At 43.5% G+C, this 26,008-nt stretch overlaps 1 long non-coding RNA gene across 2 annotated transcripts in view; it reads right to left on the reverse strand.

Annotated features, from left to right (window-relative positions):
* The window catches only part of LOC140900541 (uncharacterized), a 45,248-nt gene that overhangs the window by 16,500 nt on the left and 2,740 nt on the right, over positions 1–26,008 (reverse strand). The window contains exons 2-3 of one of the 2 annotated variants that reach the window (XR_012155658.1): positions 23,857–24,024; positions 13,596–13,914 (exon numbers count right to left, since the gene is read on the reverse strand). This is a non-coding gene — a long non-coding RNA (uncharacterized lncRNA). Of the gene's footprint in view, positions 1–13,595; positions 13,915–23,856; positions 24,025–26,008 lie in introns of those variants that run through there. The other variant, XR_012155659.1, reaches the window with a different exon arrangement.

A 26,008-nucleotide genomic window follows, 5' to 3' on the forward strand; every position in this document is an offset into this window, starting at 1 on the left:
ACCCAGCACAGGGCAATGAGAACAGTACCTGGAACATTCTTGTATAGATCTCCCGATCTGCAGACCCTGAGCAATATGCATCATCCACCCTCTACTGGAGGATCATTTGCATCCAGATCACTTTGAGACAGCTTGGTGTGACTGTCAGAGGCCCTCTCAGGATGTCAGTGCTCACACTGCAGGCAGGTGACAGCTGCCTGTCTACTCTGTTTTCTCTACCTTTTTCCTTGGCACACAACATGCTGTCTCTGGTGGACATTTGGAGCCACCACTCTGCTCCTCTGCCCCAAATAGCTTACAGTCTAAATGGACAAAACAGACAAAAGGTGGGAGAAAGCAAGGATTATTACCTCCCCTTTACAGATGGGGAACTGAAGCACAGAGAGTCTAACTGTCTTGCTCAATGACACACAAGGAGTCCGTGGCGGAGCGACGGCTGGAACTCAGATTTTCTGAGTCCTAGTCTGATGCCTTAAGCAGAAGATCACTCTTCCTGTTTAGGATCCAGCTGTGTGTTTGGTCCAATTGTTCGAGTATGTTTCACAAGAGTTACTGTTTTGTTGCCTAAAGAAGTGGTTGTAAGAGTGAGGCCGTGACCACGCTAAACTCTCTTGTGAAAAGTCACTGAGCCGGACATGGAGGGAGCTGTTCTTTAAGACACAAAAAAATTCCTACCAAACTCACTCAGCCTTCTGCATGTGCAACTTGGAAGCTACAACAGAACAGGGCAGGCCAATGGGCAGGCCAATGGGCAGACCGGGCTATTCCTTCCCCCTGCCCGCTAGGAAGCAAAAGTCACAAAGAGCTGTGCCAGCCGTACAGGCTAGGAAGCAGCGCAGGACAGAGCTGACTCTGCACTGGAATTGCCGCAGGGAACTTCCTGTGAGCTATTAAAGCAAGTTTAGTAATTAATACCTTCCATGCATGAGAGAAATGAAAGGCAGGTGGGTGTTGGGGAAGTGGGGGGGGGAGTGTGGGAGGAAGCAGGGAGGAGAAAGGCACCATTTTGAAATCAGTTGGGCTTTTTCTGTTGTTGTTTTTACTTGTTTATTAGTAATTTGCTGTCTCCCAAAGGCTCCAGTGTTAAAACCTCTTGGACAGGTTATTAACGAGTAATTGTCCCTGAGTGATCATTCATTATTACTGTGCCTTTCAAACATGCCCATCCCTGTGGGATCTGGGAGCCCTGCAAAACTTTAAGGGATCTTTGCTGTCCTTCTAAAGGAAGAGCTCTCCTCTCCCCACTCTGCTGAAGCTGCTCAGTGGTTGGATCCCAGCGGTTCTAGCTTCTGGTCTAGGTACTTACCTAGCCTGCAATGCTTTAGTCTGGGAGTTGGCACCCAGCATTGGCCAACATTATCAGGATATGATTCACTGAGAAATATCTGCAAGCATAGATGGTCTTCAGGCCAAATTCTGAACCCACAGCCTGAGCAGTCATTATGTGTGCTGGGGAGATCCCAGGAATTCTACCACAGAGGTCACTCCAAATTCAGGGCTGGGGTAATCGCCACAATATCTTGCTTGATATCTGTGGTGAATGAGTGGGGAAACAGCTGATAGATCCACATAGCTGCTACCAAGAAGCAGCCTGTGAAATAAGTTTGGCAGGGTCTCAGGCCATTCCCAGTGCTCACATTACAAAAAAATACCTCTGTGGCCGACATTAATTGACCCCCTTGTCAGCAATCCTGGCAAAAGGCTGAATGGACCATGCAATGTGACTGCATTTAGGTCTGGGTTGAGATGCATCGACAGAACAAGAAGGAAGCCTGTACTGATACTGTCCACACTGTCTGTGCTCTGTGGATAAACACCAGACTTCAATCTCTGGGGGTGTCAATCTGGTGCCTTTCACATGCAATAAAAAGAAAGGCATTTGCTTCCCCTCTCTTGTACTGATCAGTGTTGTGTGTCCGAAATGGCTATGGTACCACGAACCCATCAGGGACGGAGATCACTTTACACAAAGCAAACCATTAGCTTAAAAGCACGTTTGGAAGGGTTACTGTTTTATGAAAGGGGAAGGTAATTCACAATGTGGCTCTAATGTGCTTTTCACATTATAACCTCCAAGGATGCCTGGATGAGGGTCTCTCTTTCCAAGGCTGTTTATGAGAGAGGCCTCTTGGTATTAAAGAGACACTCCATTTCAGCTCCTTTAAATCTATTTTCTTAACAAACAAAAGTTTATTTTCTAAATAATAATAATAATAATAATAAAAATCCCAGCCTTGGGGCTATCAGTCGAATGGCTGGAAGCTCATTCAAGCGTGCGTCCATTACTGTCTCCCTGTTTTACAAAACCTGCTGCTGGCATCCTAAGCAGTTTATTCCAGGGTAATGACTGAAAGATCCTGATCGATGCTGATTTTGATCTTACATAAACACAATGGCCTCTGTTTCCTGGGGAAGCGCGAGGTGTCAGTATTTGGTTTAGAGAGAACAAGATGGGGCAAGCTTTGCAAAATATACATTTATTTTCTCTTTCTTCAACAGAGAGCTATTTTTTCCTTTCCCACCCCCCACCCACCCATAACAGCATTACTGCATAGATGCTGGGGAAAGATCTGGAAAAGCCAGGATGTGACAGTTGTAAAGGTTTGGAGACATGGGTGATCTGGATCTTCCCAGCTAAATTGTGTTTTCTTTACAAAGAGAAATAATTGCAGGGGAAACTGGTATCTAGTGTTATTTTCCCACTGAGCATTCTCAGGTATTTTGTTGTTGATTGGTCAGATTAGCCAGACAGAGCAGGTGCCCTATGACAGCTGCTGTGGAAGGAAAGACCTTTAGATAATTTGTTAAGATGTAGAAATTTACTTCTACTGGATTTACAGTTCTCAGGGAAATGATAGAAACCCCAGGAAATGACATGCAGAATTCTGAATAATTGTGTTCCAGAACACTGAGAGCCTGTGATGTCTAGACTGTCAATGTCCTCTCTAGGACACAGAGTAACTGTGTGTTCTAGAATGCGGATGACACCTAGAATGTGTTGTCTGCATGTCTGTCCGAGAATAGCCATTCCCCTTTGAACGCAGTGCATCTTTATGTTCCTGAAGTCTGATGCATCTGTAAACATGGGCACATGTTTCTAGCATGCTGAGGGCACTCGGAACACAGAGTGAATGCTGCTCCTTGGAACCAAGGTGTGTTCTCAAAAATGCCTATTGTCCCTTAAAAAGCAGCACAGTATTTTGTGCTCCAGAACCCTGAGGCAGTGTTGTGAGTTCTGCAATGACATGGGTGGCTGGGCGTTCTAGAACCTTGATATAGTTCTTAGAACAGTGAGACAGCGTCCTGTCCGTAGCCTGCCTGGCTGGTCCAAGTGAAGGTAGATTGATATATGAGGACAGGCAGGCGCAAGGTTCCCATCTGAATGGAATTCTTTCTGCTGTTCACTTCCATTTTGGGAGAAAGGTGAGCAAAGGTTTCATTTTAGTCATCACACTGGACACCATGTTCATTTGGGTAGATGGCAGGGATAGACAGCTCAGAACCTTCCCTTGCACCTCATCATTACAGATAGTTTATGTTTTTCAGTACACACTACCTTGTCCTTTTTCATGCTAACTTCCCCTTGATTTCAGTAGGAGTTTGGCTGTGAGCTGGGGCTCCAGGGCTGTCCCCACAGATGCTATTTTGAATTTTGCACCAAACTAAAACAGCTTCCTGATTTGCAATAGCACTTCAGAGAAGGGCAAAATCCTGCCTGTTTTGAGATTTGCAAAATATTGTGGGTCATGTTTGGGTTTTGCTTTCAGGACTGAGTTCCATTTTGTCCAAATGCACAACTTCAGTCTTGGCCCATTTCTAGCTTCTCTGCAGCATCAGACACCAACAAGCAACAAGCAGAATGGCTGAAGACAGGGAAAGTTTGGGACCGAAACAGCCTTAGAGATCTCATCTACATAACACCAACAAGCAACAAGCAACAAGCAGAATGGCTGAAGACAGGGAAAGTTTGGGACCGAAACAGCCTTAGAGATCTCATCTACATAACACCAACAAGCAACAAGCAGAATGGCTGAAGACAGGGAAGGTTTGGGACCGAAACAGCCTTAGAGATCTCATCTACATAACATTCAACTATAGCGTCCCATAGACTCTACTGGGTATCCATATTCTGTCTGCTAATCTGTTATCTGACTTCCTTATCTCTGCATCTGTGACCCTGAAACGCCAGGCAAACTTCAGCACGATCAGAAATAAGCGTGTTCTGACTCGAAGGTCATAAGTTACTGAGCGAAACTGGGAACGAAATTCCAGGGGGGCAGATTGCTATTGTTTTAATTAAAGGGGGGGCAGGAATGGGGAGGAGAGGCAGAAGAAACAGTTGAACAATCAAACAATGTTTTCCCCTTGTTAAAACAAATAGTTGGAGATATAATTTAAAAGGCTGGAATTGTCTTTTTGAACGAACATTTGCATGTGGATGTTGAGTGATTGACAAATAAAGGGCACTCTCCCCTAATTTAAATATGTTCCTAGTTTGTGCAGAATATGTTAATTTATACATTGCCTAAATAGCCAGTAGCTATTGTCTGTAAAACCACATCAGATCAGGGCAACAGGGCAGTTAATGTACTGGCTAGATGTTATGGCTGGTCAGTGAAGCGATCTGAGCTTCCTTCCACTGGCTCTGAAGTCCTAAATGGAATAGCTGAGCTGTAAAAAAATGCCAGGGGCAAAAACTGAAGTTCATTCTGTCAGCTTGCAGTAGGGCAAGGCATTCCTTCCTATAAGGAATCACATATATACCCTTCAGAGCCAATGTTAGCCTTGCACCTCAGTGAGCGGCAGTGATTTTTCAAGTTCTATATGGGAGAGAGAATAGATTCCTATGGCGATTTCTGCAAACCCATCATGCTCTCTATACGGCTGGTTTCAGGTGTAAGGGAGGGATAGTTAAAATACAGGACTGGGAGCCCAGAGACTAAGATTCTATTCTTAGTGCCGCAATTGATACACTGTGTCACCTTGGCCAGGTCACCTCCTCCTCTCTCTGTGCCTCAGTTTCCTTATCTGATGAATGGGGATCGTGATGAGCTACCTCACTGAGGGACTGGGAGGCTACATTCATTCATTCTTGCCTATATGGATGAATGCCACAGAAATGCCTATAAATAGATAAATACCTAAGAAGAGGTCTTTTGGTTGGCATATATAGAAGATGGGTGTAGCTTTTTGATTCTGTTCTAGCTAATTATTGGACTTGTGAATTATCTTCCCCCTTTGACACACTCAGTTATTTTATTTCCTACACTTTTCTTTTCTTCCTGGTAGATAGCACATAGGCGCGACTCAGAGCTCTGCTGAAGCATGGCTGGAAGATTCCTTCCTCAGCAGCATTAAAACTAGGTCAGATGAGGTGTTCTCTGCTCCTTTAGCTACATTTGACATTGTGCTTTGCAGTGGTTTCTTCCTCTTGATGTTCAAAAGCATGCTGCTTCCTTCCACCTCCGCTCACTCTGCTGTATTTACACTCTGCTGCAGCCCTGTGAACTCAGCTCTGCTCTTCCACACTACATGGACAGGAGTCCATGGAGTTTGAGTCAGGCCCATGTTCACATGCAGGAGCGCTGTTTTCGGAGGAGGCGTGGTTCGAATTGATTTTGAACGGTATGACATTTAGCAGTGCCAGAGAGTGAACCAGACAGGGTGTCACATAAACTCACATCCATCTATTCCCAGCGCAGCATATCCTGTTTTCTTTTTAAATCTTTCCATTATTGTTACTGTTTACATTACAGTAGCACGTAGCAGCCTTCAACAGAGTCTGGGGCCTCATTGTGCCAGGCACTCTTCAGATACCTAGTGAGAGACAGTCCCTGCCACGAAGAGCTTACAGTGTAGACAGACAAAGGATGGGGGAAAAGAAGCATTATTATCTCACTTTACAGATGGGGAATCAAGGCCCAGGTTGATTGAGTGATTTGTCCTAGGTCACACAGCAAATCTGCAGCCGAGGTGGAAATTGAGCCTCGGTCTCCTGCATCCAACAATCCCCACCAGCAACCTCAAGGCCTATATCATGATCTCCACTCTGTTCCTCCCACCCATTGCTCATCCGGCACTTCTCTACCTCCCCTTCCCTCACACCCATCGTCATTATGGATTCAAGAGCCTTCTCCCTTGCTGCTGTTTGCAACAGCCACCCTGTATTTTGCTGTCCCATCAGGGGAAATCATATTTGTTCTCTCTTGTCTTTGATTCCTCAGGACTCTTTACTTTAGAGAGGAGTTAAATAAGAGGGGGCATGGTACAGGTATACAGTGAATGGGATAGAGAAGGTAAATTGGGCCTTTTATTCATCTTCTCTTATAACACAAGACCAGGCAGATAGGCAGGTAGAAAGACCAGGATGGAAATATTTTGTAAGGGATAAAACAGTGGACCAGATTTTCAATAAAAGCCCATATCCCATTTAGGCACCTAAATGACTGTCACACTGAGAGCTGCGGAGTACTGGGCACTTTTGAAAATCTGGTCCAATATGTATAAATAACTAAAGGGGTAGTGCCGAAATGTCCAGGTCTCCAGATACACTGCAAAGAGACAAAATTAGTGTAGAGTCCTTTGTGTGGAGGACACCCACACTGTGAGCGCGGTTGTCTGTGTGGGTGGATGGCCCAGGTGGAAGTGTGAGCAGGAGTGATTCTTCTGTGTGTGTGCGTGTGCAGGGCCCTGTGTGTGTGCTGTGTGTGTTTGTGCACATGCGTGTGATGGTGGGCGATGGAAAGGGATTGTGTGTGTGGACTTGCATTTATGTGTCAGTCTCTGAATGTGCATTTCTCTCTGTGTGTTTCTATGCCTCTGCGTATGTGTATATGTGTGTGGGTGTCTTCACAGGTTTGAGTTTGCGCAGGAGGTGGGAGCTCTGCATGTATGTATGTCTGAGCTTCTTTGTCTGTTTGGGGAAGGGTGTACTGAGTGGGTTTCTGGGCTGGGAAAGAGGAGAAAACAATAGTGTCTGTGTGCAGATTCCCCTCTCTCACATGCATTATAGACATCACTTTGCATGAAAGAGTCCAAAGTTACTGTCCGGAATACAACAGTCAAACTGAAAAAGCCCCAGAGCTGGATGCAATCCAGCTCCTGCCTGTGCCCCAGTGCCATTTTTGTATCAGCCTTCATTTATAGCTGTGGTTTGGCCAGGTCATTGAAGCAATTTTTAATGCAGTGAGGCTTCTAATTAATGGGATTTTGAAGTTAATTAAGACAATCTTTCTAATCTCATTTAGATCTCTCCTTTACAGTTTACCAGGGCAATGTCGCTTTCGGTGAGCTGCTACGGAGCCCTTATTAGCCCTCCAAGTACACACTGCAGGATCTGTCATGTTTCAAGTCAAGGCACTGGAATGTCATCTGAAAAGATTGACAGATCCACAAACGTATGCTCGTCTGAAGGGATAACAATGCATAGTATGTCTAATACCCCAGCATGTCCAGTATTGCATTTCAGCTTTTCACTGCACTGTCCCTAGGAATCAGGGGCTCTAGCCAAGGGGTTGTAATAACATTGGCATTTAGAATAGGCTTCCTAGTCGAACAAACTCCTCAACAGGTAGCCCCATCAGGCACCATGTCCACACCTTTATCTGGGATTGGAAAAAGTGCTTCAATGCAAATTTAGCATTAGACTAAACTGGGGCAATAGGACTGATGGACTGTAGAGAGTTTCCCAGACAGAATCTGGCTGTGAGTCAATAGGCAAGTCTCTTGGTGTAGTGGATGTTGTTCTTTCTGAAATGCAGATCTAAGGAAATAGTACTGTATAGGAAAAGGTATGTCAATTACAATGTGTATCATGGTATATTTGTGGAGGCTTCATGGAGCTATATTGTAGCATAAGTCCTGCTCTGAGATTGATGCACTGATTTACTAATTTGACAAAATTAGCTCATGACTAAGTCTTTGGGCATTTGGGCACATTTAAAAAATAACACAAAATGAACAGGCCAAATGTCAACCACCTATTTATCTTATCTGTATTTCTAAAGCGTTCATCAATAGAGTGTCATGGTGGAGACAATTAGTCCCACATTTTAAAGGGTTCTCAAACCAGCATTTCATTTTGTGACTGCAATTTTGTGGGTAGAAATGAGAGCATTAGATGTGTAACTACCTCATTTGCAGCTCTTTAATTGGTATAAATCCATGTCGTTCAACTGACAACAATGGCTAGTAAAACCCTTGCTTGGGGAAGTTATTCTAGGACTCATCTAGTGCCAACTACATTCAAAGACCATTGTAACTAGCATGTTTCTGATCCCAGGATGGAACAATGCTTAGAGTCTCACCTACAAGGAATGGAGCATCTTCAATTTCCACTGGGGGTTAGGGGTGAGGGTGCTGAGCACAATCTAGTATTAGGGCCTTAGAAATACGGGAGCAAATTCATCCTTGGTGTAAGCCCATTGACTTCAGTGGAGTTATGCCTATGATAAACTTGGCCCAGTGTCACCAACATCGGTCTGGCAAGCTGGCAGCATTATGGAGTAACCTTAGTTAAGGAAGTTCCATTTTCAGTTCTTCTGGGGCCTTTCTGCAGATCACTCTCGATTAACTTTCAAGTGATATGATACGTAGTAATAATACTGCTGCATTGTCCCTAATTATTTTCCATATAATTATGTACCCTGAAGAAACCTTTTAAATAGCACGGTCTCATCAGCGCTCTGGTCCAAGGGACTCATTTGTTTCCTAAAAGAAAAATTCTTGGGGCCAAATCCTTCATCAATCCTTATTTGGGAAAAACTCCTCCTGAATTCAGTGAGCCAGATCCTTAGCAGGTGCAAATCAGCTTCAATGGAGCTATGCTGAATTACACCAGCTGACAATCTGCTCACAGAGTAAAAATTCGGAATGGACCTCAGGATTTGGGGCATCGGCAGTATAAAGTATTTTGGGGGGAAAATCAGATGAACCATAATAATGAAAACATTAGTGACTTTCTATTTCTTTTATCAGCTCATCCTGTTTTCCTTTTTCATTTTTTAACCCTTTAGAAGTGCCCTCTGCCTGATATGTGAAAGACAGAGAAAGGGACAGGCAGAGAGAGATTGGATCTTTTTGGTAAAAAGAAAAGGAGGATTTGTGGCACCTTAGAGACTAACAAATTTATTTGCGCATAAGCTTTTGTGAGCTACAGCTCACTTCATCGGATGTTTTTTGGTGTTTAGCTTTACGTGTTTATGCTTATTTGATTTTATGTTTCTGTTTATATATACCTAGGCACTGTGTATGTGCGTATGGGTGTATCTATCATCTATCTATCTATATTTTTTTAAAGGTGCTGAGTATCCATTATACCCACTGAAGAGAATGGCAGCTGTGAGTGCTTAGCACTAGTAACTGGACAACACTGCTGCTATGCAGTAGGTGTATCTGCAAACTCTATGTGCCCCTGTGTATATATACTTATGTATACCTGTGCTTGTGTATATGCTTCCATAGACCATATGCATTTGTGTATATATAGTGGGATATTGTACACATATCTGTGCATGCAGACTTGGGTACGGTATATTGCAAATGCATTGTATGTATACCAGCATATTGTGTGTACACCTTATACATGAGTACCTTATACATGCATATTGATCGGACACCCAGCATGTCTATATGTGGTACCAGTACACATATTGTGTATATATCGGTGTATTGTATATGAGCATGTGTTTTGTGTACAAACTGAATGGCAAGTGAAATCTATGATGTAAGCAGGTGCCTTGTTGTGAATTTAACCCGAAAGACAGGAAGGAACATTAAGGGTTCAATATGTTCTGAAGGACACAGAATTCACTGAGTAAATTGCATATATGTTTAAATGGATGTCCTTCTCCTACTAGATGTATTAAAAATAGCAAATCACCCTTTAATACAGGGATTCCTAGGAAGGGCCCATGACACTGATGATCCCATAGCGCTTTCAATAAGAACAGAGGGATCTGCTCTTTGCTGAGATTTCCCCTCGCCGCGCTGTCATTCAGCTAGCTGTCTGCTTCCCTCCCACCGCAGAGCTGGCTGCATTTCAGAGGAGTAGCATTTGCTATAGGAGTATGTCTATATTGCTAAATTCTTCACTGATATGCCCCCCTGCACCCCCATTAAAGTCAATGGAGTGTAAGTGAGCATGCAATTTGGCTTGTACCGTATTAAAAAAAAAGGGGGGGGGATCCTTTAAGGATGAAAGATGCTGTATCAATGGATATTTCCCCATTATTTTATTTTATTACTTTATTACTAGTGGAGAGGAGGGTCTTGGTTTGGAATCCAAAGACAATTAGGAACCGACTTACTTATGTGCTTAACTTTAGGCAGTGTGACCACTCAGAGTGAATAAAGTCAATCATGTGCATATATCTATGTAGGACTGGGTTCATAGAATAAGAAGCTGAATATAGTGGTGTGACAAAGGTCTGTTCCCAAGAATCCCTGTAAAAATCTTTTTCCAGGAAAGGGATGACTCTTTTGAAACAGGTTTGGTAAGCTAGCCCCTGCTTAGTGCTTATGTAACATACACCCATCCCTTCTTATGCACCCACACAACTCTGATCTCAGCCTGTCTCCCTCTGAGCCACGGTTTAAGAATCAGGGACAAGTTTCTAGGATGTAGCAGTGCACATTGACTTGCTGAAATAGTTAATGAGAAATTATACCATCCCCGAGCCCTATACACACACACCACCCCAGAACAAAAAACCCAGAATAATAATTAAAAGATGCCTAGAAACGGTCTTGGAAGAGCATAAATTCTGAAGATGAAAGTAAATGATTAAAATAATTAAATACTTCAAGTTGACAAGCAGAAGCAGAATCTTGCCAACGGACATTTGTCGGTAATTAGTTAATTAATCCTAACACAAATTATAAGCCATAACAAACCAGTCAGGCTGAACACAGCCGGCTGTTCAGAATTAAACTTAAATAAATAAATAAACAGAGAGAAGAAGAAGAAAGAAAAGTTTAAGTTTCTTACAAATTTGAAAAGATGATGCTGTCCAGGAGCTGGGGTTTCCTTGAGAGAGGGGAAGCCAGGCCACAAGGGCTAGATCGCTGGTGTTGAAGGTCAGATCCCAGAGCTCTTATGCTCTCCCAGATGTTCTTCTGTAACTGCTGCCGCCTTTATCCCTCTCTGCCCTTCTCCCACTCTTAGCTTCTTTCCTTCTTCCATTCCACCTCCCCATGCCTGGCAGAACGTCCCATTCCTCATGTGAGAAGCACCTTCCAATTCCTCTTTCAAGCCACTCTACAACTTGCCCTTGCTTCTCTCATCTGTAATAGTTCCTCATAGTCTTGCATCTCAGCTGGCGTCCAGTGCATTGTATCAGTCTGAGTTAGGGCTTGAACCTGTGGAAGAGCTGTGCATCTTCAACTCCCATTGACTTCAACACAAGAAGCTGAATGGGAGCAGCGCCTTCGAGGAAGCACTCAGCAGCCTGGAGGACTGAATACTTAAGGGACTGTAAGTTCTTCAGGGGAGGACCTTTGTCATGTTTCCAGAGCACCCTGTGTCCATATGGCACTCAGTGAAGAATAACAACAGCATGTAAACAAATGCAAAAGCCATGCATCTGGAGAGGTTTATCCCCAGCATAGGCCCAAAGCTCTGGATCTGGCACCTTGAATCCCATTTAACATCACCTCTGTTCTCTTCAAGAGCATCCACCAATGTAAGAAATGTCAAGACACCAGCTCTAAGAGGGGATTGTAGGATGTTAGGAGGACAGAGGGCCTGGATATGTCTGAAGTGGAATAACTGAGGCACAACTAGAAATTATTTTGCTCTCCACAACAAAATTTATATGCAGCTTTCAGAGAGGAAACATGATCTGGTGGTTACAGCAGGAAACTGGGAGACCAGACTCCTGGTTTCTGTCTTTAATGCTAGGTGGGAGTACGGAGTGGTGCCTAGAATAGGGGATTAAGGATCAGGACTCCCCTGTGGCTGAGAGCAAGTATGGTCCAGTGATGTGAACTGGGAGCCAAGAATCCTGGGTTCTATTTCCATCTCTACCATTGACTCGCTTGCTGATTTTGGGTATTCCATTAAACCTTGCTGTGCCTCACTTTTGACATTGATAAAGTGGGGATAATGATACTGACCTACTTCACAGGGGTGTCATCTGAATTCACTAACATTTAAAAGAGCTCAGGAGACAAGCAGAGGATTACTGACTAAAAGGGCATGAAGACCATAGCATAGCATGGTTAAATCACAAAGGGTGGCCCCAAGCTCCCAAGCAAAACTGACTTCAGAATTCTGAACATAAAGCCAGGCTGTTATGCCCTCATCCAGAAAGCATTCACAAAGGAAGGGCTAACACATACACCCAGTTTTGTTCAGGCTCAAAGATAGTTAGTACAAATGATACAAGACCAAGAGGACACACTTGCGGTCAGCGTGGTGAGGAGCTGGTTTGAGCTGGAAGATGGGGATATTGCTTTAACTGTTGCAATGGAAGGAGTTTAATGAACTGAACTCCAGTTTCTCACCTTTAGCAACCTTGGCTCAAGTCCAATTTTCAGCCCTAAATTAAGTGAGCTGAGTGCTGCCCACACAAGTCTTAGTGAATGACAGCTCATATGCTGCCGTGTACCTTCATATTAACACATGCAATCAGACCTGTGGATAGAGAAAGGAGCCATCCATGCCTTGTGTCTTCCACAGCACAAACAGCCTCTCAAATATAGAGACACATGAGTAAGTGTTCAGATGGAAAGCACATGTGTGCTCATCCAATCCTGGCATGGAAACAATGCCATGTGACTTATCTGGCCAATAAAAAGTCAGCATCATAACTTGGCTAGTGAACGGCGAATATAATTCGATCACAGATATTTTTTTAAAATGGCAAAAAAAAGAAAATCATAATTTGTTTTCAAATAACAAAGAAATACAAAGAAATTGTGATCTTCTCCCTGGTGAAATTTGTCAGAGAAAAACAATCACATTGAATTATTTGCTCAGCTACTTAATCTCTCTCTCTGTAATGTGTATATGGGTATATATATGTGTGTGTGTCTGTATGCATGTATGACTATATATTTATGTGTGTGTTTATATGTGTGTTCATACATAATAGATAAATAGATAGAAATTACATTGGAAAAACAGCTTTATGGTAAAAAATTATAAGGATCATCCCTTTTTATTGAATTTCCTATTAAATGTGTGTGAAATGGGTTCCTGTTTGCTATAGAGCTCCAGTGAAGAGAAAGTTTTATTTTGTGTGTGTGTGTGTTGTAAGTGTTTTGCATTATGTGAGCTCTGACCTTCAGAGGGGAACAGAAGGAATATTTTCCCCCCTGAGGCTAGAGTTGTCAGTGAAATGTCTGTCTTTCTTAATAATTTCAATCCGGGTGACAGGGGACAGGGCATTTTGCTCTGAACGAACGTTCTGTAAAAACTGTCAGATAGAATTTGTCTCAAGAAACAACATTTCTATCTATTCAGGGTCATAATTACAGACATCTTATGACCTGTGGAGCAGTGCATTTCTCTCAGCAAAAAAAGGAACCCTAAAGTATGTGGTCTGGTCTTCTATGCCGCTTTGGATTAATGCTAAATGGATCCTAACAAATAATAAGAATCTCTAGCCAAAGATTTATTTTTCTCTTGTGGTTGTCCAGAATCCTTAATGAACTACGTACAGAAGTGACACAGTGGAAATGAAGGAATATAAAGAATTGCTACACGTTGGATTGGAGTAATGGATTTCACCCTGTATCCTGTCTCCGAACTGCGTCTCCGAATTTCCTTAGAATTGGAAGTGGCCAGTCTTTTTAATTAGCTGAATAAGTAACTAAGCGAGTAGTTAACCAAATAAGCATGATGACGTTTTGATTGTGCTTTCCCCAATTTTGAAACACAGGAAATGGTGAGAAGACAGACATTTCAGTGACCTGCAGGAATTCAAACAGAAGGACAGAGTTAGAGAGAAATTGGAGAGGAAGGTTTGAATTGATGCTGCTGTCTATGAAACATCCAGAGCATTAAAGAAGTCTCCATTTGTTTTGTTAAAAGCTCATTGAGTCTTGATTTCCTGTCTGGTCTGTTCTCAATGGGGAAAAAGTATCAAATAACGGGAAGCAGCTTTTTTTCTCTCTCATGGCTTGATTTCAAGCTTAGCAACTGATTGTGAAATCTGATCATTACACTGGTCTCCCCAGACCTCCACAGTTACGGCTCATGCTGCTCGAAACTGGAAATCATTTTTGGACACACTGAACTATTTCACCTCATGCAGCTCTTGGAGTACAAGTGTGCTCTGCATTGTACCTCTCAGGCTCCCCAAAAAGATCAAACAGGAGCACCAAGCTGGGGGATACAATGAAAATGAGTGAAACACGACAACCCAGATGATATACTTCACACCACTTCTTTGATTTAATGAACACATTTCAGTTCCTTGCCTGGCCCCTACATGGCATAAGACTAGGACCTGCATGAAAAAAGTTCTACGAGGGAAGCTCTCTGGAGAGTGCAGTAGAAAAGTGTGAAGCGGTTTCGTGGCAAAATCCCAGATCGGAACATCCCAAAACTCTGGGAAAGTCTGAATCCAGATCTGAATGCTACAGTTCTCCCCTGTCTATATAATGAACCAAATCAAAGCTCTGAACCCCAACAGTTCCCCAACTCTCATTTGCAGATTTCTTCCTTTCAAGGCTGTAGCAGCACTAAGCAAATGGCCATTTTAAATGACCTTTCCCACTGCATGTTTTATCTCTTGAGTGTTGAGATTGTCCTGCTACATCTTGGTACATGATGGTCCAGAGTGTGTGTCCCACCACCTCGTCTATTGCAGCATCCATGTGTGGAAGTAGCTGTCTTTCTGGAATTAGCAAGCGGCCACAGTAGAAGCATCTATCTATAGGAGTGGATTGTACTGTGGCAATTCTCCTGCAATGTGCAATGAAACTAGATTATTCTTGGCTCTTATTCTTGAGAGTAGAGATGACTTCTATGTTTCTGAATATCATTATAAAGTAAGCAGTCTATGTACCAACTTGCAAAGCTTCTTCCTGTTAAAAGAAAGGGATCCTTTGACCCATATTGTGATGTGGGCTTTTTTCTTTTTAACATTTCTGTGTACTTGGCATTCAGGAAAGTGAACAGTTGAGATCATTGGCTAGAAAGAAGTACAGCGCAGGCAGACTTTCCCCCAAACCTTTCCTAAAATACCTTGCTCCTGGCCCACAGCATTCCTGCCACCTCCATTCTAGTTCTGAGCCCACCTGCAGCTCTATCAATGCATTGCAGTCCTGATCTGCCCCCAGTTGACTTGAGCCCCCAGACAGCTCTGTGGATACATTCCAGTTATGACCTACACCTGCTCTTGTTACTCCAGTCCTGGGGCCTCAGTTGAGTGAAGGTACTAATATGGTGTTGATTTAGTGGATTCATACCAGGGATGAAGTGGTTCCTGATCTCCAAGTACTTCAGGCATTCCTGGGGTTACCTTAGTTACGAGCAGCTATCTCACTAAAGTACCTGGACATTCCTGATTTATCCTGTAGTCTCACTGAGCGCTTGTCCCTATTGAACAATCACACCATGGCAACTTCTCCAAGAGCAAGGATGTTAACCCCAGTCTCCTGACTGAATTCCATTTTGGGTCACTGATTCTGCCCATTTAAATCCTCCTTGCTGTTTCAACTGGATACGGGATTCTTTGTCTATTCCTGTCTTTACCTGTTGTGTAGAGTTACTAAATGCTGTTTAATAGCTGACAGGCTCCACCCAAGATGTGGCTGCATTGCACTTGTGGGTGAAGGGATTCCTTAATCACAATCACTAACCTTGCTGATGCAAGTATTGATGTAATATTGCTCCAATTTTACTACATTGTGTCAACGGAGATTACACTAAAGCAAAGCCCTTTCTTGTCCAACACCAGTGGGTTATCCATAGCAGCCGTTAAAAATCCCATGACACAGAATCTAGAGCTGAAATTTTGGCCCCATTGAAATCAATGGGAGTTTTGCCATTGACTTCAATGGGCCTAAGATATCACCCCTGGTGCCTCCATCTAAATTCCTTCTCTTGCCAAGAAGCATGCAAGGGCAGCCACAAGTTGCAGCAGAGCCACTGCACAAGACTCTCAGCTCTCTAAGGCAGAGAGTCTTTACTCTTTACTACATGTTTGTACAGTGCCTAGCACAATGGGGCCCTGAACCTTAATTAGGGCCTCTACATGTTCCATGGAATATAAATAATAACAGCATCACTAGCTAATAAATTGCTTTCTATAGTGCTTTGAGACACCTGGGGCCTGAAAGGTCCTAGGTAAAAGCAAATACAATTCTAACCCCTGTCAGTAATATGAGACGGGCATCCTATTACTCTCCCTAACGTTTGCTCTCTTTTTGAGCTGTAATACAGCAGGAAGGGAATGCATCCTGCTATGCTATTGGGGAGTCTTTTAAAGTAATCCTGTACAGTAGCACTGACATTTCCCATGTCCCAGTGATCGTTGGCTATATTAAGTCCAAATTACACTCATTCTGCTGCTTTGTTGCAGTGAACATCCCCTTGTCGACACAGAGTGAACAATGATACAGTGAGTGCTGCACTGAATGAACACCCTACAGGTGAGCCATGGCCCCAGCTGGTCTCTGAATGATTCTCACCTGTGAGAACAATCCATTAGAGATAGACGCACGTGCTAATCAGCTCCATTGACACTATGGACAGCAGGTTACAATCCATTTTCACCTGCAAACTCCAATCGATTCTCCATTCTTGCCATCACAGGTGTAGAGTAAACACTCTACAGATGACTGGAGATCAGGAAACGGTTATAGCTCCAAGCAGAGGAGCCAGTTAACCCACTGCATGCCAGTCAGTGATAGCTCTGGGTGCTCAACATCTTGCATTATTGGAGCATCCAGTTCCCATTTAGCTTCTCCTTCAATTTCAGTGTGAGAGCGGGCCCTCAGCAAGGAGCTTTACCGTCTCTATATGGGGAAGGCACATTCTTTCCATATTAACAATAATCACCACTGCTTCAGGATGCGCGGGTCAGATGAACAGGAGATTTTCCATATTCATAGGACACCCAATTCAAAGCTGCTGTGTGCATGAAAGCGAGCACTGCAGTGAGCTGCCTTTCATCCTGCTAATAGTTCACTCTGCATCCCAGGAGAACCAAACTCATGATTTAAATATAAACTGACAAAACCCCTTCACCTCGGTAGTGTTTAACACCCATCTGTCAAAACAAACAACACATGAAACAAATGCTCAGCAATGGAAACCTTGCCAGTTGAAACCTCGACAAGCACAGTTCACCACAGGTGAGCTAGACTCAAGTAAGCTTGGGCAAAATCAGTTTACTTGCATGACAAAGGGATCTCACCATCCTCACCTCCCCTGGGTGGAGGAGGAGCCTGAGGTTTCTTGCTGCAGGAGTCCTTTCCCGTTTGATTAGAGAAAAGCTCCATTTTTAATTTTATTTTTATTTAAGCCCACAGCAAGATGAAGGAGTGAGGCTGAAAGTTGCATCTGTGGAGCTCGGGCTGACAGGCTAAATAAGAACAAGGAATCATCTCAGCTTCATAAAGCGTCATTCATGTGTTACATGATGGGAAGGTAGCCTGGTCCAGCAGCTCAGCTGGAACCTGTGAACCTGGGTTCTATTCCTAGCTCTGCCCGTAATTTACTGTGTCACCTTTGATAAGTCACTTCCCCTCTCTGTGCCTTCATTTCACCCATTTGTAACATGGGGATAACAATACTTTCCCACTTCTGGGAAGGGCTTTGGGATTCTCATTAGAAAATGAGGTGTAAGTGCCAAGAGTTATGACCATTATAAAACTATCTCTACAAATGCAATGCTGAAACATACAACAGCGAGGGGCAGCAGCATAACAGAAATACTAATTAAATCATCTAGAAAATAAAAACTCTAATCCTTGTGCTTTGCTCTTCCAAAACATCCCTTGCTCAGTGTTCCTACAGCATTCCATAATCATGGATTAAACCACACAGCACTGCTGTAAGATAGGTAAAACAGTGGCACCCCATTTACTACTGAATAAACTGAAGCACGGCTAGATTAATTGATAGCCATGGGTCAAATGATATATCAGTGACAGAACCAGGAATCAAACCCAGACGTTTTAATTCCCAATCCCCTGCTCCAGCCAAGAGATAACACTGTTTCTAACCCTATACTATGCCTGATAAACTAATATGTTTGTGGGGGAGTTTTTGATCAGACCCAAGAGTGTAAAGGCCTGAATTCTATACCTGGCTCTAATGTAGACTGGCTGTGTGACCTTGAGTGACACACAACTGCTCTGAGCCTCAGTTTCCACAACTACAAAAACTGGTCATGTCTGTATTGCATGACTTTTCACACGATACTGCCTGTCCTGGTGGGCACTAGATTCTGTGTAAAATCTGGGAAGGATCCTTTGGGGTGGCCTTTGTTAAATGCTTTGTGAGCTACAAATGTAAAAAGTGCTTTTGAAGTATTCAGTATTACTATTACAACCACACATCCTGATGTGCGCTATTGCTCACAGACATCTTCCAGGATAGCTAGACAGCTGATGGACAGATACTCTGGGAAAGACTGCAATCTGATCAGGTTAACTGTTTGCTTGTTGGGTAAGTGTAACAATAACAACTGTAATATTGGGTGGACAACTTGTGAAGGGATAAAAAAAGAGCTGCTGAAAGGTTTGAAAAAACAGTGTACGACTCCATGGACTCTATCTTTTTCCAATTGTTGGTGGAATGACTTGTTCACTTTTGGCTCTCGGCTGGGGCAATCAGCACCTAGTAAACAGATATTTATTCCTCTCCTTTTCCCTGCAAATGCCATCTTAAATTAGTAAATAGGGGGTTTTGCCCATGTCAGTGGAAGAGGACAAAAGGGCACTCTCTGGGCCAGATCCTCAGCTGGTGTAAATCAGCATTGCTCTGCGGGACCCCTACTCATATAAAAAGGAGAGATTGTGGACCTGTGTTAGTGTTCTTTTTACTGACATTTACTGGTTTATAGCTTTTCCAGTATTGTCAAATATCCTATCCACCTTGGTGTAGAAGACAACACTTCAACTTTTCATCCTAGCCTGTCTTTCTACTCACTTTTCACACATTACACTGATTTATTATTGTAAAGTTCCTTGTCAATGTTATTGTAGGGTTGCCCTGGAGAGATGGGCTTGGTTTGTAATTGCAGGATAGATCATAAGACCAAGCTGATCTGTTATCATGCAATTACTTGGGAGGGCTGGATACACACACAGGGTTGCTGAGTCGTTCATGATCGCTAAGTCAGTCACACCCACACAGGGGTTTTTTTAATTGTTGGATTCCTTATAAGAGCAGAGCCACATGCACTGCTTCTTATTGGTGCTAGCCTGGACCTGGGAGAGACAAGATTAAATTCCCTCCTCTGCCAAAGACTCCCTGTGTGACATAGGATAAGTCATTTAACCTCTTTGTGTCTCAGTTCCCCATCTCTACCATGGAGATAATCATAGAATATCAGGGTTGGAAGGAACCTCAGGAGGTCATCTAGTCCAACCCCTCAAAAGCAGGACCAATCCCCAATTAAATCATCCCAGCCAGGGCTTTGTCAAGCCTGACCTTAAAAACTTCTAAGGAAGGAGATTCCACCACCTCCCTAGGTAACACATTCCAGTGTTTCACCACCCTCCTAGTGAAAAAGTTTTTCCTAATATCCAACCTAAACCTCCCCCACTGCAACTTGAGACCATTACTCCTTGTTCTGTCATCTGCTACCACTGAGAACAGTCTAGAGCCATCCTCTTTGGAACCCCCTTTCAGGTAGTTGAAAGCAGCTAACAAATCCCCCCTCATTCTTCTCTTCCGCAGACTAAACAATCCCAGTTCCCTCAGCCTCTCCTCATAAGTCATGTGTCCCAGTCCTCTAATCATTTTTGTTGCCCTCCGCTGGTCTCTTTCCAATTTTTCCACATCCTTCTTGTAGTGTGGGGCCCAAAACTGGACACAGTACTCCAGATGAGGCCTCACCAATGTCGAATAGAGGGGAACGATCACGTCCCTTGATCTGCTGGCAATGCCCCTACATATACAGCCCAAAATGCCATTGGCCTTCTTGGCAACAAGGGCACACTGTTGACTCATATCCAGCTTCTCATCCACTGTAACCCCTAGGTCCTTTTCTGCAGAACTGCTGCCGAGCCATTCGGTCCCTAGTCTGTAGCGGTGCATGGGGTTCTTCCATCCTACGTGCAGGACTCTGCACTTGTCCTTGTTGAACCTTATCAGATTTCTTTTGGCCCGATCCTCTAATTTGTCTAGGTCCCTCTGTATCCTATCCCTACCCTCCAGCGTATCTACCTCTCTTCCCAGTTTAGTGTCACCTGCAAACTTGCTGAGGGTCCAATCCACACCATCCTCCAGATCATTTATGAAGATATTGAACAAAACCGGCCCGAGGACCGACCCTTGGGGCACTCCACTTGATACCGGCTGCTAACTAGACATGGAGCCATTGATCACTACCCATTGAGCCCGACAATCTAGTCAACTTTCTATCCACCTTATAATCCATTCATCCAGCCCATACTTCTTTAACTTGCTGGCAAGAATACTGTGGGAGACCGTGTCAAAAGCTTTGCTAAAGTCAAGGAACAACACGTCCACCACCTTCCCCTCATCCACAGAGCCAGTTATCTCGTCATAGAAGGCAATTAGATTAGCCAGGCATGACTTGCCCTTGGTGAATCCATGCTGACTGTTCCTGATCACTTTCCTCTCCTCTAAGTGCTTCAGAATTGATTCCTTGAGGGCCTGCTCCATGATTTTTCCAGGGACTGAGGTGAGGCTGACTGGCGTGTAGTTCCCAGGATCCTCCTTCTTCCCTTTTTTAAAGATGGGCACTACATTAGCCTTTTTCCAGTCATCCGGGACTTCTCCGGATCGCCATGAGTTTTCAAAGATAATGGCCAATGGCTCTGCAATCACATCCGCCAACTCCTTTAGCACTCTCGGATGCAACGCATCCGGCCCCATGGACTTGTGCTCGTCCAGCTTTTCTAAATAGTCCCGAACCTCTTCTTTCTCCACAGCGGGCTGGTCACCTCCTCCCCATGCTGTGCTGCCCAGTGCAGTAGTCTGGGAGCTGACCTTGTTCGTTAAGACAGAGGCAAAAAAAGCATTGAGTACATTAGCTTTTTCCACATCCTCTGTCACTAGGTTGCCTCCCTCATTCAGTAAGGGGCCCACACTTTCCTTGACTTTCTTCTTGTTGCTAACATACCTGAAGAAACCCTTCTTGTTACTCTTAACATCTCTTGCTAGCTGCAACTCTAGGTGTGATTTGGCCTTCCTAATTTCACTCCTGCATCCCTGAGCAATATTTTTATACTCTTCCCTGGTCATTTGTCCAATCTTCCACTTCTTGTAAGCTTCTTTTTTGTGTTCAAGATCAGCAATGATTTCACTGTTAACCCAAGCTGGTCGCCTGCCATATTTACTATTCTTTCTACACATCGGGATGGTTTGTCCCTGTAACCTCAATAAGGTTTCTTTAAAATACAGCCAGCTCTCCTGGACTCCTTTCCCCCTCATGTTATTCTCCCAGGGGATCCTGCCCATCAGTTCCCTGAGGGAGTCAAAGTCTGCTTTTCTGAAGTCCAGGGTCCGTATTCTTCTGCTCTCCTTTCTTCCCTGTGTCAGGATCCTGAACTCAACCATCTGATGGTCACTGCCTCCCAGGTTCCCATCCACTTTAGCTTCCCCTACTAATTCTTCCCGGTTTGTGAGCAGCAGGTCAAGAAGAGCTCTGCCCCTAGTTGGTTCCTCCAGCACTTGCACCGGGAAATTGTCCCCTACCCTTTCCAAAAACTTCCTGGATTGTCTATGCACCGCTGTATTGCTCTCCCAGCAGATATCAAGGTGATTGAAGTCTCCCATGAGAACCAGGGCCTGCAATCTAGTAACTTCCGTGAGTTGCAGGAAGAAAGCCTCGTCCACCTCATCCCCCTGGTCTGGTGGTCTATGGCAGACTCCAACCACGACATCACCCTTGTTGCTCACACTTCTCAACTTAATCCAGAGACACTCAGGTTTTTCTGCAGTTTCATACTTGAGCTCTGAGCAGTCATACTGCTCCCTTACATACACAGTGTAACTCCCCCACCTTTTCTGCCCTTTTCATCCCTGTGAGGTAGCTATTCCCTACCTCACAGGGATGCTGGGAGGCGAAATACATTAAAAGAATGTGATATGCTCAGATACTAGAGCAGTGGGAAGCCATATAAGTACCTAAGATATCTAAATAGATCGTTGCATATAAATTTTGGGCTATTTACAACACCCCCTATAATAAAATTTAAAAAAAAAAAAAATCCTAAAATATTTGGCTAGAAATAAATAACATTTGCAAACAAGTATAAGGAAAAAATTCCAGCCATTCGAATCTTAAAACACACAGCTGCCCTGATAGTGTCCATTTAATTATTGGATGTCTCCATTTCCTGAGTATTCCTTGGCACAGATGCACCATTGTCTTTATCACAACAGTACAATTGTTTCTGAACTGCCTTAGCCCCAGAAAGGGATGTAGGTATGTAGTGTATGTATGTGCTTTCTAAACAGGAAAATTCAATCTGTCATGAAAATTCAATAACCATCTCAACATTTAATTGCACCCAAGGGCACAATAAAAATCAACAAGGATGGTAGTTGTTGATTTTTTGTTAACCTTCTCTTAAAAAACCCCCAAACCTGCTAAGTTAGACCGGCTGGCTGTGTGTATATGTGCAATATGCACAGAAACCTATAGGGAAAAATGTGTTTAAAACTTCAAATTGGATCCACACAGGAAAACACACTTAAAAACTGGCACAGAGCTTTGCCATTGTTAGGTAAAAGAAAACATCCTGTTTTGATTTATGCACGCAGCACTCAATTTAACAAGTGTAGCTATGGGCAATTGGAAAACAGTCAAAATGGTGAATTTGCTGCTTACTTTCATTGAAACTGTTTCCTAAAGACAATTTGCTGTAGCTTTTTGGCATGGTTGGAATTTTTTTAACCCACAAGGACAATGTCCACTTCTCACCACTGAATGGTGAATGTGTTGGCCTAGCTGCAGTCGGGTATATGCCATGCAGCACAGCGTCCAGTATATTATTTCCTGGGACAGTTTTCCTTACGGTGACTGGTATGGTGACTAGTGATGGGGTTTTTAAAGCTTCAATGGGCCCTTTTGTTAACGGACGGCTAAATCTTTATGGAACCACTCTTAGGCTTTGTCTACACTGGCACTTCATCGACAAAACTTTTGTCGTTCGGGGTATTAAAAAAAACACCCCCCTGAACGACGAAAGATTTACAGACGAAAAGCGCCAGACAAAAAGCACTCTCCTGCCGACAAAGCTGCTGCCGCTTGTGCGAGGGGAAGCTTTTTGTTGGCAGGACTGCTCTCTCCTGCCGACAAACAGCAGCTACACTGCATGCCTTTTTGCGGCACAGCCGTGTTGCTTAAAGCCTTGTAGTGTAGCCATAGCCTCAGTGAGCATAATAGATGAGGTCCTAACTTATGGTGGAGTGCAATTAATAAACTAAGTGCCAGTTGGGGTTATTCTGCACCTCAAGTCAGTGACTGCTTTTCAGTGGCCAGACAGTTAGAACATTGGTTGTTGTTGTTATTATTTATATCACAGTAGCACCTAGAGCCTCCCACGTGCTGGGTGTTGTACATCCACATAATAAGAGACAGTTTTTGGCCTGAGGAGTTTACAATTTAAACAGATGAAGAGTGGGAGAAACGCTGGAAATATTATGCGGGGTACAATGGAAATCACCACTTGCTGAACATCAGCTGTGTGTTTACTTACGGAAACTCAAGCTCAAGCCAATGGAGTGAAATCGACAAATAACTGTCACAGTAGGAAATGTCCTTGGCTCCATCAGTAAACTGTTCAAGTAGAAGACCCGCTGCTTTTGACATCTTGAGTTCAGGAGCTTTCCCCTGATGTCCCGTTTCTGACTCTGACAGACTAATTCTGCAGGAAAACAAAGTTTTGATGAACAACCAGATGGGTCAAAATTTAGGGCCTGCTCCATTCAATCCAAAGGGAATGTTATCATTGACTTAAATGAGAGCAGGATCATTATTATATGAAGTGTATAATATGGGCTGCTCTGAAAGATGGGGCGGGGGGGAGGTGTGTTACTGGGGTCAGACGGGGACAGTGGCTGAATGTCTGAATCTACGTTTTCAATTGCTTGCTCTAGCTCATTCAGCATTCTCACTACTAAGTATGCTGAGAGTCACTAAGAGACATGGGCAGACACCTCTAGTGCAGCTGGCATTGCTGGCTATTTCAGACCCAAAGTTGGGCAATAGATAAATTACTCCCTCACTCCTGGAATGATTTCACTGGCTCTCTTCTCAGTTCAGTTCCTTTTGACTACAACGACTGGAGGCTGTGGAAGCAACAGTCATTTCTTTCAGAAAGAATTCATGCCCAAAGAACTTTTACCTTACAAACAGGGTTCATAATTTTCCTTTCTATTTGGAGCGTCAAAAAGCTTCACTAGAAAGTAGGTTAATCACTCTCGTTAATTGTTTCTGGTAGAGCTGACCAAACCTTTTCAGTTTTATGTTGCTAGAAGGGCTGGCAACTCTATATTCTTAGAGAGCGGTGATGTTTAGACAGCACAAATTCAATCACCCTTCCTTCTCCTTCTGAGTTTTGCTTTGAGGTTTGTACATTTATATCCCAAAATGCTTGGTGCCAAAACAACAAGATTTACACCTGTCATTAAATCCTTGGGATTCTCCTGGTACTAAACCCAAATTTGCCTGAAAGGTGCATCAACTTCAGGGAATATATCAATTATCCTGGACCAAGTTTCAGGTCCACAACAAAACCAGAAACTAGGGGAATTAACTGGTTTTCTATTTCGTTCACACAGTTCTGCTCCTGACGCAAAAACATTTCCTTCTACACTACACCACCCTCAGAAAACCTTTGCAAAAAGAAAAGGAGTACTTGTGGCACCTTAGAGACTAACCAATTTATTTGAGCATAAGCTTTCGTGAGCTACAGCTCGCTTCATCGGATGCATTCAGTGGAAAATACAGTGGGGAGATTATCAGTGGAAAATACAGAGGGGAGATTTATAATCTCCCCACTGTATTTTCCACTGAATGCATCCGATGAAGCGAGCTGTAGCTCACGAAAGCTTATGCTCAAATAAATTGGTTAGTCTCTAGGGTGCCACAAGTACTCCTTTTCTTTTTGCGAATACAGACTAACACGGCTGCTACTCTAAAAGAAAACCTTTGAACATCTTAGAATTTCAGTGTGCCTGGGGGCCTGAACTCAAAGACAGGAAAAGAGATCAGGGAGATATTGAGGCAAATTTACTATTCAGGCATTTAGACACACTCGTCAACATATCACACAATCCACATGTTGATCAACACATTCACCAAAGTGGTCCTTGGACAAAATCTCTTTGCTCTACAGCAAACTGTGCACCTATTAGTTGCCATCCTCCCATCCCAGGCCTTTGGGGTGAAAAGTGTGATTAGTGAGGAATGACTAAAGTCTTGTGGCTTTAGACTGTGATTCAAGAGATCTGGGCTCGGTTCTTGGTTCTGCCACAGACACCTTGGGTAAGTCACTTATTCTCTGTGTCTGTTCCCCATCTGTAAAAGAGGTATAATTCTACTCCCTTTGTCTACCTTGTCTTTCTAGATTGTAAACTCTTTGAGACAGGGGCTGTCTCTCACTATGTATACGTACAATTCCTAGCATGGTGGGGCCTCGAGCTGCTACACTGATACAAATAATAACAGAAGTGATAAAAAAAGTAAAATTTCCATGAAAAATGGTGTGAGGGAGGGGGGAAAATCACTTTTTCCCCCAACCAGTTCTAAGTATTGTGTAAATAAGATATTTTATTAAAGTTAAGATGTGTGTCATTATTGTGGAAAATGCTTTCCTGACCTGAGCTCTTCTATAATTGGGGTCACCA

Source organism: Lepidochelys kempii, chromosome 19 (assembly GCF_965140265.1).
Source record: "Lepidochelys kempii isolate rLepKem1 chromosome 19, rLepKem1.hap2, whole genome shotgun sequence".
NCBI classification, from domain to species: Eukaryota; Metazoa; Chordata; order Testudines; family Cheloniidae; genus Lepidochelys; species Lepidochelys kempii.